General features: G+C 58.6%; 1 long non-coding RNA gene across 1 annotated transcript; it reads left to right on the top strand.

Annotated features, from left to right (window-relative positions):
- Positions 1-314: 314 nt before the first annotated feature.
- Positions 315-1,147, top strand: LOC129734515 (uncharacterized). Its single transcript, XR_008730087.1, has 2 exons — positions 315-403; positions 658-1,147. It is a non-coding gene; the product is annotated as an uncharacterized LOC129734515 (long non-coding RNA).
- The last annotated feature ends 14,618 nt before the right edge of the window (positions 1,148-15,765 follow it).

Here is a 15,765-nt window from a genome sequence, read left to right as displayed (position 1 = left end):
GCTGCAACGTCAAGGCACTGCAAAGGGGCAGGGAGACGATGAGCACAACAAGCCCATGCCACGCTCCCTGCCTCCCCACATGACAGTGCCTGTGCCCAGGTCCCTGATGGCTGCGGAGGCCACCTGGCCCTGGGCACCCTCTACCTGTGTCCCAGCACAGGGCCTATGGGGCACCCCTTCACCCCCTCCTGCCCCTGCCTGCACAGGTGGGGCTGGCAGGAGGCTCATCCATCCCCTCCCTGATGCTGCACTCCGGGTCAGCCCTCCCGGGGGGACCGTGCAGCCAGGTGGGCTGGCTGCAAGGGTCTCTGAGCGGCAGCAGCATCCTTGACACACTGTGTCGCTCCAGGGCTCGTTGGGCGGTGCGTGCGTGAGCAGCAGCACATGGAGTACATCCGACATGGTGAGCGAGGGCAGTGGGGAGGAGGAAGGAGCTAGCACGGAGCTACCCCCGGAAGCTGGGCAAGGGGGGATCTGCTCCCAGCGTGCCTAGGGGGGACGGGGTGTTTCTGCAGGGGGCTATTCCTGAGAAGCAGCTTCCAGCCGAGCCACCTGTCCCCTGGCTGCCTCCTGGCCCTGGCAATCACAGGGTGCAGTGTGCCCTGCCTGGAGGGGACACAGGGCTGTCACCTCACCTCTGCTGCTTTGTCCCCACAGTGCTTAAAGGCGCAATGAAAGACACCAGCCCCCTGGTCTCCTCCCTGGCAACTCAGACACTCCTCATCCTTGGACGACGAAGGCTGTAAGGGGTGGTTTAACCTATGACTACTGTGCTTATGGCTGCCAAGGACATGGGGGAGGTGGCACTCGACCCCCAGCGAGGGCTCTGCTCAGGCAGAGACGAAGCAGCAGCCCCAGCCCCAGGATGCTCTGCAGGCTTCTCTTCCTGAGGGCTAACAGGGAAGAAGACACCTCAGCCCCAGAGGAGCTGGCGTCCTCTGGAGAGCAGCAGGACAACTGCTCTTTCCAGTGGTCCAGGGCAAAGACGTGCCCTCATGCTTCGCCTTTGCCATAAAGTGCCAGCTGCTCCACTGGGCTGTGAAGCAGAGGGGAGAAGCCCAAGGTGGAGCCGAAGCAGAACTTGAAAGCAATGCCTTCCTTCCCCTCTCCAGGGCCACGCTGCCGGAATAAATGACTTTTTCTGCCACCCACTGTCTGAGCAGCCTGCACTGCCTGGGGCTGACGTGGCCGAGCCCAGGGGCTACCAAGCCGCCGATGCTCTGGCTCCAGCAGCACAGGCCCCTCCATGTCCCCAGCAGGATGGGCAGCTCTGCCTCCTGCCCATGCCACTTGTCCCCACCTGCCCTGCAGCCACTGCTGCCCAGCACGTCACGAGAGCAGCAGTAAGAGGGCACACTGCAAAACCAAGCCCTCTGTTGAGCCATCAACAAAGCCCAACAAACAAAGCCCAAGCCTTTGACCAGTCTCCAAAGGGGAGACCACCTGCGGGCAGCCAGCAGCCCCTCCACGATGCCCCGGGCATGCACGGCAACAGTCTTTGGCCACCTATGGCCGGGGCGGTGAGCCTGTGGCGGCACACAGGCCGGCCGAAGGGCGCTCCCGCTGCCCGCCGGGCTGCCCGCTCCCGGCTGTCCTGCACACCGGCCCCTCAGAGCCCACGCCACGGCCTTCCCGACCCCGCTGCCCCTGCGGCCCCACCGCCCCTCAGCACCGCGGGCCGGCCCCGCGCCTCCGCACAGCGCAGCAGAATCAGACTGGCCAGGGCTGGCAGGGACCTCTGGAGGCCATCCAGCCCAAGGCCCTGCGAAAGCAGCTCCCCCAGGAGCCGGCCGCTCAGGGTCACGGCCAGGCGGGGTTTGAGAGCCTCCAGAGACTGCCCAGCCCCGGGGCAGCCCACCCCAGGCCGTGACACCCCCACAGCAAAGCCCATCTCCTCCTGCTCGGAAGGGAAGGAGCTCCCTGTGTTACCGAAATCTCGGAATGAAGAACTTATCGACACCAATGTGATGTAGATAAGCAGACACTTCTTTATTGACGGCCGGGTGCGTGAGCGAGTCCTCTCACGATCAACGCACGCCAGGTCTCAAAATCAGACACCATATATAGAACTTTTTCATACATATTCATTAAGTATTCATGCATAACCCTGATATTTCCCGTAAAGCATTAACATATTCTCCTCCTATATCCGATTCTGCGCAGTAGAGCTTAGAAAGGTCTAGAAATGGGTCTGGGGTACGATTTGGGTAGGTGGTATATGAGTCGGTGGTCGCGATCTCCCCCTGCCAGAATTACCTTTTACTAAAGTTCACGGTTTCTTGGCAGGTAACCACAAGCTGTCCCAGTCGACTCTCCCCAGTTTCCATTCATCTCATATTCTGACATTTCAATACACCTTCTACATACAGAAGACTGGTCAAATAGAAAGAAACCTTTCAAACCCTAAAGTTATTTCCGAAGTTTTCACAATGGTTCTAGCCCATTCTTCTAGCCGTGGTACGGGATGTACAGAGGATCTCATAGCAGCTTTTGCTGTGCAACTATAAGTTTCATAAAAATAGATTTCTTATCCTTCTATCTTTCTATTCTATAAAATAATTTTATAAAATCAAATAATCAATCAAATAAAGTCAATCAATCTTCACTTATTAGCAAATCTATAACATTTCCCGCCTTTGAAAGTGTTGAAAATCATTTTTCAATACTTTCACATTATTTACATATCATTTGTTTCAACATATTTTGGTGGTGGACTATGTCTTGATGGAATAGTTGGTAGTTCTCTCATACGATTGACTGAAATTCTGTTGGTAAACTGTTTCTTCAGTTAGTTTCAACTAAACCTGCTCATCATGCCCACACCAGTTATTTCCAGAGGGCTTCCAGTCTGCATGCCCCCATACCAGTCCAGCAGCTTCCCCTACCCTCTAGCCCCAGAGTTGGGCACTTCCAGAGCCCCACTTCCCTGGAGCCTGCAGGGACCAGCCTCCTGCATTAGGAGGAAAGCAGCAGAACTAAGACAGCAGCCACATTCTCCTGCGGGGGCAGGACAAAACAGCAACCGCAACACAGCCCACCTCCAGCCACCACCCCTGGCTGCTGCACGGGGAGCTCCATCTTCCCCACCTCAGAGAGCCCTTCACCCCCCCCAGAAATTAAGGACAGACTGCAACTGCCCCTCTGCTCCAGGCTCAGGGCACAGATGGCTCGGGCACCTCGACTGTGGGTTCAGAGCATGAACGCCCCAACCCTGGGCAGGGGAACCAGCTGCGCCAGGACACAACAGCTCCCATCACCTCAGAAAAGCAATGAGGAAATATACCCAGGGCTGGGGTACAATTCCTGACGTGTCTCAGGAAACCCACATGTGCCAGAGCAGGGTGCCAAGCTCCAGCCTCCTCCCCCACGCTCCCTTTACTCCAGTACCTACTACTATGTACTGCTGTGCTTTTGTGCTGTGCCTCACATGGCTGCCAGGGCAGGGTGAGAAGCAGCAAGAGAATTCCTGCCTGGCACCTTCTCCAGGGGAGCCGTGCTGCACTTTGCCAAGGTGAGGTTTTTTGGCTCTGCATGATTTCAAATGTGAGGGGTCTGTTTTCTCACCACAGAAAGCAGGGAGCAGAACTTTTGTGCTGTACCTCACATGGCTGCCAGAGCACGGTGAGAAACAGCAAAAGAATTCCTTCCTAGCATCTTCTCCAGGGGAGCAGCGCTGCGCTTTCCCAAGGTGATTTTTTTGTTCTGTGAATGATTCCAAGTATGAGAGGTCAAATTTCTCAGAACAGAATGCATGGAGCAGAACTTTTGTGCTGTTCCTCTCATGGCTGCCAGGGCACGGTGGGAAACAGCAAGAGAATTCCTACCTGGGATCTTCTCACCATGTCCTTGCAGCCACGTCAGGCACAGCAGAAAAGTTCGGCACCCTTCTCTCTGTGGTGAGAAATTGGACGCCTTTACATTGGCAATCATGCAGAGCCCCAAAGAGTCACCTTGGCAAAGTGCTGCACTGTCCCCCTGGAGAAGGTGCCAGGAAGGAATTCTCTTGCTGCTTCTCACCCTGCCCGGGCAGCCATATGAGGCACAGCACTAAAGTTCTGCTCCCTGCTTTCCGTGGTGATAAAATTGACCCAAAAATTTTGCACTCATACAGAACCAGAGCTGACCTTGATATAAGTGCAGCACTGCTCCCCCCTGGAGAAGGTTCCAGGAAGGAATTCTCTCTCTGCTTCTCACCCTGCCCTGGCAGCCATGTGAGGCACAGCACAAAAATTCTGCTCCCTGCTTTCTGTGGTCAGAAAACAGACCCATCAAACTTGTGCACTCATGCAGAACCAGAGCTCACCTTGTCAAAGTGCAGCACTGTTCCCCTGGAGAAGGGGCCAGGCAGGAATTCTCTTGCTGCTTCTCACCCTGCCCTGGCAGCCATGTGAGGCACAGCACAAAAGTTCTGCTCCCTGCTTCCTGTGGTGAGAAAACTGACCTCCTTTCAGCGGCAATAATGCACAGAAAAAAAAAAATCACCTTGGGAAAGCTCAGCGCTGCTCCCCTGGAGAAGGTGCCAGGCAGGAATTCTCTTGCTGCTTCTCACCCTGCCCTGGCAGCCATGTGAGGCACAGAAGAAAAGTTCTGATCTCTGCTTTCTGTGGTGATAAAATTGATCCTTCAGAGTTGCAATGGTTAAAAGCCCAAAAAATCACCTTGGGGGAAGTACAGCACTCCTCCCATAAAGAAGGCACCAGGAAAAAATTCTCTTGCTGTTCTCTACCCTGCACTTGCAGCCATGTGAGGAACAGCACAAAAGTTCTTCTCCCTGCTTTCTCTGGTAAGAAAATGGACCCGAAGTTTTTGCACTCCTGCAGAGCCAAAAGAAAAAATAGATCTTGGGAAAGTGCAGCACAGCTCCCCTGGAGAAGGTGCCAGGCAGGAATTCTCTTGCTGCTTCTCACCCTGCCCGGGCAGCCATGTGAGGCACAGCACAAAAGTGCTGCTCCTCGCTTTCAGTGGTAAGAAATTTGACCCAAGCATTTTGCACTCATGCAGAACCAGAGCTCACCTCAGCCAAGTGCAGCACGGCTCCCCTGGAGAAGGTGCCAGGAAGGAATTCTCTTGCTGCTTCTCACCCTGCCCGGGCAGCCATGTGAGGCACAGCACAAAAGTGCTGCTCCCTGCTTTCTGTGGTGAGAACATTGACCCTTCAGAGTTGCAGTCGTTAAGAGCCAATAAAAATCATCTTGGGAAAGTGCAGCCCTGCCCCCTGGAGAACATGCCAGAAAGGAATTCTCTTGCTGCTTCTCACCCTGCCCGGGCAGCCATGTGAGTCAGCACTAAAGTTCTGCTCCCTGCTTTCTGTGGTGAGAAAATTGACCAAAACCTTCTGCACTCATGCAGAACCAGGGCTCACCTTGACAAAGTGCAGCACTGCTCCCCTGGAGAAGGTGCCAGGAAGGAATTCTCTTGCTGCTTCTCACCCTGCCCTGGCAGCCATGTGAGGCACAGCACAAAAGTGCTGCTCCCTAATTTCTAAAGTCAACAAAATTGACTGTCCACAGTTGTACTCATGTTGATGCAAGACTTTCTTACTCAAAAGCAAAACCCAAGAAGCCATGTAGCCTTGGGACCCCCCTTGTCCTTCTGTGTGGCTGGTGACTTCCCATGGCTTCTCTGCAAGGCAGGAGAAATAACCATGAATCTGGAAGCCCACGTAAATTCAAGTACACTTAGTCCTCTGACAGTCACTACTTATGGGCCAGCGGTCCTCTCACCCCTCCACAGATCTGCCTGCTAGTCCTCTAGCAGTCATTCTCCATGGAGGGACCACAAGTCCTCCACACCTACCCACCAGCTCACCAGAAATGAGTCAGACCACGCCAGAAGTGACACTGCCTGACCTGCAGGAGATATATTAGACCAGTAATGATGGTTTCAAGACAGAAAAAACACCACCATCCACCAGCACAGCAGAAAAACAACCAGAAGAAACTTCGTACACAAACCAAAGGCACCCATCCATACTGTACAAAGGAAAAAAAAGCTGAAAAAAGGCACTCTCCACAAAAAAAAACCACCACACAGATCACAAGAAAAGATAAAAATGCCATAACCCCAGGAGCACAGGGCCAACAAACACAGATTCTGTCCATAACAGTAACACACTTTGACACTAACTCGCTTGACCTCTGGCATACCATAACCTTGTTGCCGCCAAACCCCAGCACACTGTAGCCCTAAGGCAACACAAAATGGAACACAAAGTCCCTGGAGATCTCCGCCAGGGCCTTCAGGTGGTCCCTGACCTCAAGCATCACAACCTTCAAGTGAGAACAAGATGGAGGCACCAGGACAACACCAGCATGCGTCTTCACACCCTGGCAAAGGGCCTGAGATAAACGCTCCTGGGCAGAGAGGCTGAGGCACTCGGAGGCTTTGAGCCAGCCCTCCACCATCACAGGGCTTCAGCTCATCATTTCTGTGTCAGAGCCACCAGGCAGGTGGCCCCATCCTCCCTGAGAGACCGCTCAGGGCACCTGTACCCAGCTCCAGGGGGCTGGACACACAGCCTGGATCCATGGGGGGAGGGGTGCTTTAATCCTGGGAGCAGGATTTCTGACAGTGCCCCTGAGGAGGAAAGCCTCCACGGGCCTGGAAGCCTGAGAGACATCCGTGTGCTGCTCCACATGTCACCAAAAGCAGGGTCTGAGGAAGGCTGCTTTGGGGCCCGTCAAGGGCACCAGCTCCCCTGGTCTCCAGCCGGCGGCGGGGCCCGGCAGGGTGCAGCACCCTCAGCAATGCCCGGCTCCTTGCGCCTCGGCCCCAGGGCTGCAGCGCAGGGCTGGCCCCAGCCAGGGCTGGGCTGGGAACAGCCAGGCAGGGCCCCTGGCAGCCCCGGCACGCACCTGCTCCCTGCATGGGGCGGCCTGGTCCTTTGCAATCGACCCCGTGGCATCCAGAGAAGGGCCGTGCCCTGGGCCTGAGCCATCGTTGCAGGGATGAGGCCTTCCTCGGCGTCCGTCCCTCAAATCCCTCCCTCCGGCCCCCACGGTCCGTCCCTAAAACACTTCCCCTCGCCCCCGGTCCCTGCTGGCCCTGAAGGCTGGCCACAGCACTTGGTTTCAAGCCTGAGCTGGTCATGTCATGGCTGTTCTGGAATGCGGTACAGTGAAAGGAGAGACTGAAATGGCAAATGTTCCCCCTCGGGGCGGTCAAATGCTGGCAGAGGTTGCCCAAGGAGGTTGTGCAGTCTCTGTCCTTGGGGATCTTCAAAGGCCAAGGGCACACAGTTCTCAGCAACCTGCTCGAGGTGAGCGTGCTGGAGCAGAGGGCTTGGCCCAGAGGACCTCCACGGGTCCCTTCCAACCCCCCCCCTCCTGTGTGGCTCTGTGCTTTGCTTTTCCTCCTAAAGCCCCTCAGCTCAGCCCCGATGCCCGCTGGAAAGGGTGCTGGGGCAAGGGACCATCCCAATCTCCTCCCCGAGGGTCCACCCCAGCACAAGCGCTCCCCACTCCACAAGGCCCTATGGCAGACACAGTCAGGAGAGGGAAAAGATTCTTTTATTGTCAACAGCAGCTGCAGGGGCCCAGGAGTCACAGCTGTTCAGCCGGTGAAAATCAGTCGGCACCTGCAACGACAGAGTCAGAAAGCTCTGATAAGCCCCCAGAGGGAGGAAGAGGCAGGATTTGGTTCCCCCCTCTTTGGAGGACGCTGTTTCTGAGGAATTCCTCATGGCCCAGAAGGGACAGCTCTTGCTGGCCTCCACTCGAGGCCGGCTCCGGTGCCTTCTCCCCAGGGGTGATGTCCCTAGGGAGCTGTGCGTGCGCAGGGATGCTGACAGTGCCCCTGTGCCGCGCAGCAGGGCTCGACGGGGAGCCCCCGGGGAGCTGCCGTGGGGCTCATCCCAAACCCTGCTCAGCACCAGCCCTCGCCGGCCCTTGCCAGCCAGCTGGGCTGACTTAGGGCCGTGTTCAGGGCTGGGAAAGATGGGCAGCAGCGCGTGGTACGCACCTGGCCTTCCTGACGTGCTGCAGCTTCCTGCATTTTCTCAGGTTTGGGTCCACAAAGTAATTTCCTCTCTTCTCCTTTTTATTTGTGCTTGGCTGTCCCTCTCCTCTGCCCAGGCTTCTTTTCTCTTCCTTTTCCTTGACTTTTCCTTCTCCTGCTGGGAGCCTGCAAACCTTTCCATCCCACAGCGTGATGAGATGGGGAAAGCCCCAAGCCCCTGCAGCGAGCTCTCAGGTCAGGCAAGGGGAGCTCTTCCTACCTGGTTTCCTGGGGCAGGCTGGTCAGTTGTGGCAGGCGTGCCAGGGACTCTGCCGTGCCCTCGGGGGTGCCTGGAGGCAAATCTGGAGGTGCCTAAACCAGAAATTTGGGAGGTAACGGGTGGCAAGTGACAGCCTGGGGTAGTGAGGGCCTGACTGCCAAATTGCTGTATGAGCTCTACAGAGGAGATGCTGGTTTGCATCGTGCACATTTTGCACAGGCCAGCCAACGCAGCCTAGACTTGATGAAGCTGCGACGGAGTCGGATTTGAGCAAAAGCCCTCTCAAGGTGGCAGCTACTCCTTTCTGTCCTTTTGTGGGTATTTTGTAGGTATGTTTTGTTTGATGAAGCAGATCATACTTAATGAAGTGCATCCCAGAAACAGCCTTTCCAGTTTTCCTTAACACGCACCACTCTGGGGGGAGAGGAGGAACCCCAAAGGCACAAGAGAGCGGCTGCCAGGAGGAGGCCCAGCGGCTGCTTGGCCTCCTGGGAAATTACTGTCCCACCTGAGACATGTTGCCCCAGCGTCTGTGGAGCTGCCGTACCTCTGCCGCTTTGGGCCCTGCCCCTGTGTCTCCCCCAGCTCCGCTGTCGATGTCCAGCAGAGAGGCGGCTGCATCCAGAAAGGCTTTTGCCGGACGGTGGGTCTCTGCTGTGCCTGGAGGGCCACTTTGCTCTTCGCACCGCAGCTCTGGAAAGCCAAAGCACGTGCAGCAGCGTGACTTCTTGGAAGTCAAGAACACCTAAGCAAAGCCCAGCCGAGCCCTACACCACTTGTCTCCTCAGCGTTGAGGTTTCTGGCATCCCAAGCCCCAGTGTCTGTGACAAGCCTCAGTCCCGCCTCCTACCTGTGCCCCTGTCCATGGGTGCTGGCACCTCCTCGGCTGATGGAGGGGAGAGGCCGGCCACCTCCTCCCCAAAGATGTCCCCGCAGTTTTCAATGAGGAACTCCACCAGCACGTTCACCTGCAGACATCAAAGCCTTGGTCTCAAGCCAGGTGCCTGCAGACGTGTCAAGCAGCCTTTCCCACTGCTGACCCTTCGCCTGCGCAGGCGGCTGCGGCTGGGGGTTGCTCTTCCAGGCACCCAGCCCACCAGCACTGGCCCAAGGGAGGAGGCAGCCAGGGACCTCGCAACAGCCAAGCTCCGATGGGCCGGGAAGGCAGCACTGGCTGCTGGGTAGGGCGTACCTTCTCGGTCACTGCCAGCATGGCCTGCAGCGGGAGCAGGTCCTCGTTGGGTGGGCTCAGCAGGTTGGGCCCGACGCAGATGGCCAGGTTGCTGCAGCTCATTCTGCTGGTGGCTGCGTTGTGGCCGATGTGCTGCAGCAGGGCCATCAGCCGCTTCAGGAGCAGGAGGTTGGCCGCAGGCAACTTGTTGGCCACCCTGGGGGAAGAGGAAGACAAGGCTGATGAAGCAGAGGGTGCCCACAGCCGTCCCCGCAGCTGGCCCCAGGCGGGTGGGAGCCAGCGGCCGTGTTGCACAGCTTTGCAGCTGCCCGAAAAGACAGCTTTCTGAGGAGCCCGTGCCTTTGCAGGCAGGTCCCAGAACTCTCCCGGTCCCTGCTCACCAGGCAGGCTGCTGCCCACACTTACGCTTTCAGCTCCTCCACCTTGGCCTGCTTGCTGGCCCTCTCCATGGCTGCCATCCAGTCCTCGTAGAGGTCGACGACGAGGAGCTTGGTGGGGATGCTTCGCAGGAAGTCCTGCAATGCCAAGGGCTGCAGGTGAGCCTTTGAACGCTGCAGGCCAGCCAGGAGCTCCTCCAGCTGCACGTCAGAAGTGCTCACCTTCAAGATGACGGCCAGCAGCAGCGCAGGCTGACTTCCCACGTCAATGTCCTTGCCGCGGTCCAGGGCCTCGCGCAGCTGCCGAAGTTCTATCCCACCGGCAGCTCTTCGGAATATCCCCTCCGTTGCTGGTCCTTGCTGGCACAGGACAGCCAGCAGCTCCTGCAGGAGAGGCAGGAGGCCGCTTGCTTGGCTGAAGAACCAAGCGGTGGCAAGGACCAGAGCTCTGCCCCAGACGTGGTTGCCTAAGCGCCACAAAGGGTCTGGGACCAGAAGCAGGTTCTGGGGGGGCAGAGTCCAGTGCCCTGTCCCCGCAGCTGCTGGGGACACGCAGGCCCTCTCCAGAGCAGCCGGAGGGAGGGCTGGGGACCCCGTCTGTCCAGGCTGGCTTACCTGGATGGGCCGGGGCAGCGTGTTGTCCTCCCCACAGAGGGCTGCCAGGGGCTGCCCAAAGAGCGCCCTGCTGCAGCTGGAGCCCACCTGCCCTGGCGCCTGGGCAGAGGCCGGGGTGTGCCGCAGGGCGAAGGGCCAGGGCAGCCCCATCCTCCTCCTGCTGGTGCTGCTCCCGCTGCTGCTCCCTCCTGCTGCAGAGGAAAACAGAGTAAGACGCCACCAATGGAGACCCCAGGCCAGCGGTCCCAGCGCCTGCCCTGCCCTGCGCTGCCCCGCCTGCAGCACGGTGCTGTGTGGTGCGGCAGGATGGGCAGGGAGGCAGCAGCTGGAACCGCGGCTGTGGCTCGGAGGTGTTGACTTAGAGGCTCTTGAGAGCCATCGTGCCACGGGGTCAGCCTGTGCCAGCCTTCGCCCTGCCCTTCTGCAAGCTGCGGGCAGCAGCAGAGGCTCCGTGTCCCCGCAGAAGCATATCCAGCAGGCACTGCCCAGCAGTTGTCCTTGTCCGTCCAGGTGACATCCTTCCGTGGGCTGCCCAACCTGCATGGCGACACTCGGGACAAGTGAGCACAGCATTGCAGGAGGTTGCCTTGCTTTCCCAAACTCACCTGGTGCGGGGCAAAGTCCCCCTGCGTTTGCAGATGGGGCCGTCGCAGGCCCTTGCTTGGGATGAGCCTGCAAGAACCAAGAATCGGGCTGTGCTTGGAGAGCAGCCCCGCAGCAGAAAGGGCCACCAGCAGCCTGAGCGCGGCAGAGCTGGGACCCTCTGCCCTCCCGGGCTCTCTTCCCCATGTGGCAGGGTTCCTCCCAGTGTCACCAGTCAGAACGTGCTGGCGTGCTGCTGGCTTCCCAAAACTCTCTGCTCCCTGAGTGGCACCATCAGACCCTCTGTCCCTCCCGCACAAGGTCACCCCAGTCCCTGCGCATCCCGGCGCAGCCAGAGGCAGGTGCAAGGCAGCCATTCTCACCTCTGCCTGTGCCTCCATCAGCCTCTCCAGGCTCCTGGCGCGCAGTGTCCTCCACTGGGCAGGAGAGAAGGAGGGGAAGAAGGTGAGCAGCCATGGCTCTGCTGCTCGGCTGCAGGAGCAGTGCTTGGGGACAGGGCCCAGAGCAGAGAGACACTCACGGCGTGGCGGCGGCTCAGCTCCTTCTCCAGGAGCTTGATGGATGTCAGATGGGTGACGCGGGCTCCCTTGCGTCCTTCTGGTGTCCTGTGCAGCGGGAAGGGAGAGGCAGAGAGCTGGGTGAGCCCCAAGCCGTCTCTTGCCTCTTGTCAGGCAGCTGTGCCCGAGAGCTGCTCGCAGCCACGGGGGCACCTTCCCCAGCTGGGGGCTGTGTTCCCTCGTCCATCCAGCTTCTCCTGGAGCATCCCCCCGGCTTACCCCAGCAGCGTGGCCACCCACAGCTCCTTCAGTGCCTGGGATCTGCAGATAGAGAGGAGAGAGAGCGTCAGGCCCTGCTGCCCCCAGCCCTGGGCAAAGGTGGGGGCCTGCACAGCCCTGTGCTGTGGGGCAGGACAGAGGCGCTGTACAAGCCCTGGGTCGCTCTGTCCTGCCTGAGCGGCTGCATTTGCCCTTCCCTTCTGGGGACCAAAAGGTGACCAGGGGGTGCAGGATGGGGAAACATCCCCCAACCCTCCCTCCCTGCCACCGAGCTGCCTGCTCCCTGCCCAGCTCTGCACGCAAGGCAGAGGCCTGTGTTCATGGGATGGCGTGGGCACGGCTGGGAACCCCTGCTGCCCGACCACGACTCACCCAAAAGTGGCGATGCAGGAGCCGGTGGGCCAGGCGAGGATGACAGAGGTGCAGTCCTCATCGGTGCCTTCCTCCTCCTCCTGTCCCTCCTGCCCCGCAGCCTCCTTCCCGCTGCTGAGCACCCACAGCTGGTCCAGCGCCAGGCGGAGCTGTGGGCGCAGGCTGGTGCCATGTCTGCAGAGAGCAGAGGCGGGCACTGAGCTGGAGGGGGGCTCCTTGGGCTGGGTCCCCACGCGCAGAGCCCTGTCCCCCACCTGCCCTTGGGACGGACATTGGTGCCTCCAGCACCGAGGGGCCGGGGCCTGGGGCTGGTGCCAGGGTGTCCCTGGGCCGGGGCTGGGGGCAAGGATCTGGGCTCTGAGGGTCTTACCGCAGCTTGGCGACCACCAGTTCCTCGTGGAGGAGCAGAAGGCGCCTCTCGCTCCTCTTGCGGCCCCGGGTCAGCCGCACGTCCGCGCTCAGCACCGGCTCGGCGTCGCTGAGAGCCTCCCTGCAGAGCAGAGAGCGGCGGGCATGAGCAACGCCAGTGCTGCGTGGCCCAGCTGTGCCCGCGTGTCCCCGAGCCCGGGGGGAGCCCACCTGGAGCCGCAGCAGCAGCTGGCCTGGCCCATCCTGCCCGGGAGAGGAGGGCCCTGGCCGTGCAGCGAGGAGGGGGCCCAGCCGGCGACGGCGAGGCTGGGAAGCGGGGTGCTGGTGCTGTGGCAGCGCTGCTGGGCCAGAGGCTGCCTCCTGCCAGCGCCGCTGCGTGCCAGCACAGCTCTGCCCTGCTGCCTGTGGTGGCCGTGGGCTCCCCGTGACCAACGGTCTGAGCCCAACGGAAAGTGGGCGGGGCCTGCGGGGGCGGGGCTGGGGCCCTCTCCAGTATGGCCGGCCCTGCCTTGCCCGGGGGAGCCCCGAGCAGGACAGGGCAGGGGGCAAGGGCCACCTCCCTGCGCCTGCGGCCAGCGCTTTGCCCTGGGGTTTGGACAGGGTCCTGCTCGATAAAAGAAGCTGTTTTTCCTAGAGATGACCGTTGTGGCCTGAGGCAGACTCCTCTTGGTGGAGGCCGGCCTAGCGGTCGGAAGGCCTCTGGCACACAGGCCGTGCCAGGCCTCAGGCCCCAAGGCGCTGGAACTGGAGCAGGCCCAGCAGGAGGAAAAACTTCCGTTTTTACCAAAAGACGGGGGGACTAGCAGCAGTCAAGAGCCGCTCGGGTCCTGCCAGGCGCCACAGGGAAATGAAATGTGTGGTGAGCTTCGGCAGGAATTGTGGTGCCCCTGGAGCACCACCCTTGCTTGGGAAGGCTTTATCCCACCTGGGTGCTAAGGCTTCACCCTGGGCAATCAGGGCTGGATGAGCGCCACACAGGAGCCCCTGCCCTGTTAGCCATGACCTTAACCCAGCCGGTGGCCGACACGGCCAGGGGCGAGTCTGTGGGGTAGGCCGTGACCATGGCAAAGAAGGGGAAAAGTAGTCAGCTTTTGATGGCCCGTGTCTCGTTTCACTGTTGACCCTAAGCAATGCCTTGCTTCAAATAGAAGTGATTCAGAGAATTACACACCCGCCCTTTTCAGGAAAAATGCAGGAAATCAGAGACATCTAGCAAATTCTCTTGTGGCTGTTGTACACTGCAGCAAGAAGCAGCGCGGGTCCAGTGGCTAATGCTGGAAGGGGAATTCAGCACTTCTGGGAAAGGGAGATAAAGGCACTCTTGTGGGCCAGGCTGGGATTGGAGAGCCTGGGTGGGTGTCTGGGGTCCCAGCTTTCCCGCAGTGCTGAGTGTGGTGCCTGCTGCTTGTTCTTCCCTGCAACGCCGGTTGCATCCACCTGCTGGGGCTGTGCTTGGGAAGGGCTCCGGGGGTGAGCAAGCCCATGGGAGAGGCCTGGGGAGAAGCTCTTCTCCAGAGATCTACCAGAAACTGTCCAGAGCATCCGAGAGGATGCTCTGTATGACAAGGGAAGGTGCCCGTTGGTCCAATGTCTGAGAGCCTGCAGGGCTCCCATCAGGGTCCTTTGACCTACGCATCCTCCAGCCAGCAATCCAGGTGCTGGGGGGTCCCACGTAGGTCTCCTGAGGTACCCTTTAGCCCCGGGCAAGGTGTCGTGCCTCAGTGTGTGCTTGCAGGGCATGTTTCCTTCCTGCTGACAAGGGCGGAATTGCAGTTAAATGCCCCTGGGCGATCCCGAGCCAAAAGCAGATTTTTTTCTATGGGCCACACTGCTTTGCAGTCCACGTGTGTGGTTCAGCTCCTGCATGGGAGCTGAGGACACGAGGTGACCTAGCTTGGAAGCTGGCCACTCTTGCTCCAGGCAACTCCAGTTGCTTGCGTTTTCCTTCAGCTTCCCCAGCCTGATCATCTCCACTGCCACCTCCTCCCTGTCCTACAAGAAGTATCCCTATCCCAGCCATTAGGACAGTGGCACAGCACTCAGAATCCAGATCACTGGTAGAGAAGAAGGACAGAGGAAAAGAGAAGTTCTCCTTTGAAAGAAATCCTTCTTTGTCCTCCTTTAGCTACTAGTGGATGAAAAAAAGGGGGACAGAATTTCAGGCCAGCCACAGCACTGGCTTTCAAGCCTGAGCTTGTCATCTCATGGCTGCTCTGGAATGTGGTACAGTGAAAGGAGAGACTGAAATGGCAAATTTTCCCCCTCGGGGCGGTCAAATGCTGGCAGAGGTTGTCCAAGGAGGTTGTGCAGTCTCTGTCCTTGGAGATCTTCAAAGGCCAAGGGCACACAGTTCTCTGCGACCTGCTCGAGGCGAGCGTGCTGGAGCAGAGGGCTTGGCCCAGAGGACCTTCACGGGTCCCTTCCAACGGCCCCCTCCTGTGTGGCTCTGTGCTTTGCTTTTGCCCTGGCAGAGATCTTCAGGGACTTTGTGTTCCATTTTGTGTTGCCTTAGGGCTACAGTGTGCTGGGGTTTGGGGGCAACAAGGTCAAGTAAGTCAGAGGTCAGGCGAGTTAGTGTCAAAATGTGTTACTGTTATGGACAGAATCTCTGTTTGTTGGCCCTGTGTTCCTGGGGTTATGGCATTTTTATCTTATCTTGTGATCTGTGTGGTGGTGGGGTTTTTTGTGGAGAGTGCCTTTTTTCAGCTATTTTGCCTTTGTGGGGTTTGGATGGGGGCCTTTGGTTTGTGTACGAAGTTTCTTCTGGTTGTTTTTCTGCTGTGCTGGTGGGTGGTGGTGGGCTTTTCTGTCTTGAAACCATCGTTACTGGTCTAATATATCTCCTGCAGGTCAGGCAGTGTCACTTCTGGCGTGGTCTGACTCATTTCTGGTGAGCTGGTAGGTAGGTGTGGAGGACTTGTGGACCCTCCATGGAGAATGACTGCTAGAGGACTAAGAGGCAGGTCTGTGGAGGGGTGAGAGGACCGCTGGCCCATAAGTAGTGACTGTCAGAGGACTAAGTGTACTTGAATTTACGTGGGCTTCCAAATTCATGGTTATTTCTCCTGCCTTGCAGAGAAGCCATGGGAAGTCACCAGCCACACAGAAGGACAAGGGGGGTCCCAAGGCTACATGGCTTCTTGGGTTTTGCTTTTGAGTAAGAAAGTCTTGCATCAACATGAGTACAACTGTGGACAGTCAATTTTGTTGACTTTAGAAATTAGGGAGCAGCACTTTTGTGCTGTG

The sequence above is a fragment of the Falco cherrug genome, chromosome W (genome assembly GCF_023634085.1).
Source record: "Falco cherrug isolate bFalChe1 chromosome W, bFalChe1.pri, whole genome shotgun sequence".
NCBI lineage: Eukaryota > Metazoa > Chordata > Aves > Falconiformes > Falconidae > Falco > Falco cherrug.
The sequence above is the reverse complement of the archived record's forward strand: the minus strand, read 5'-3'. Positions and strand labels throughout refer to the sequence as shown.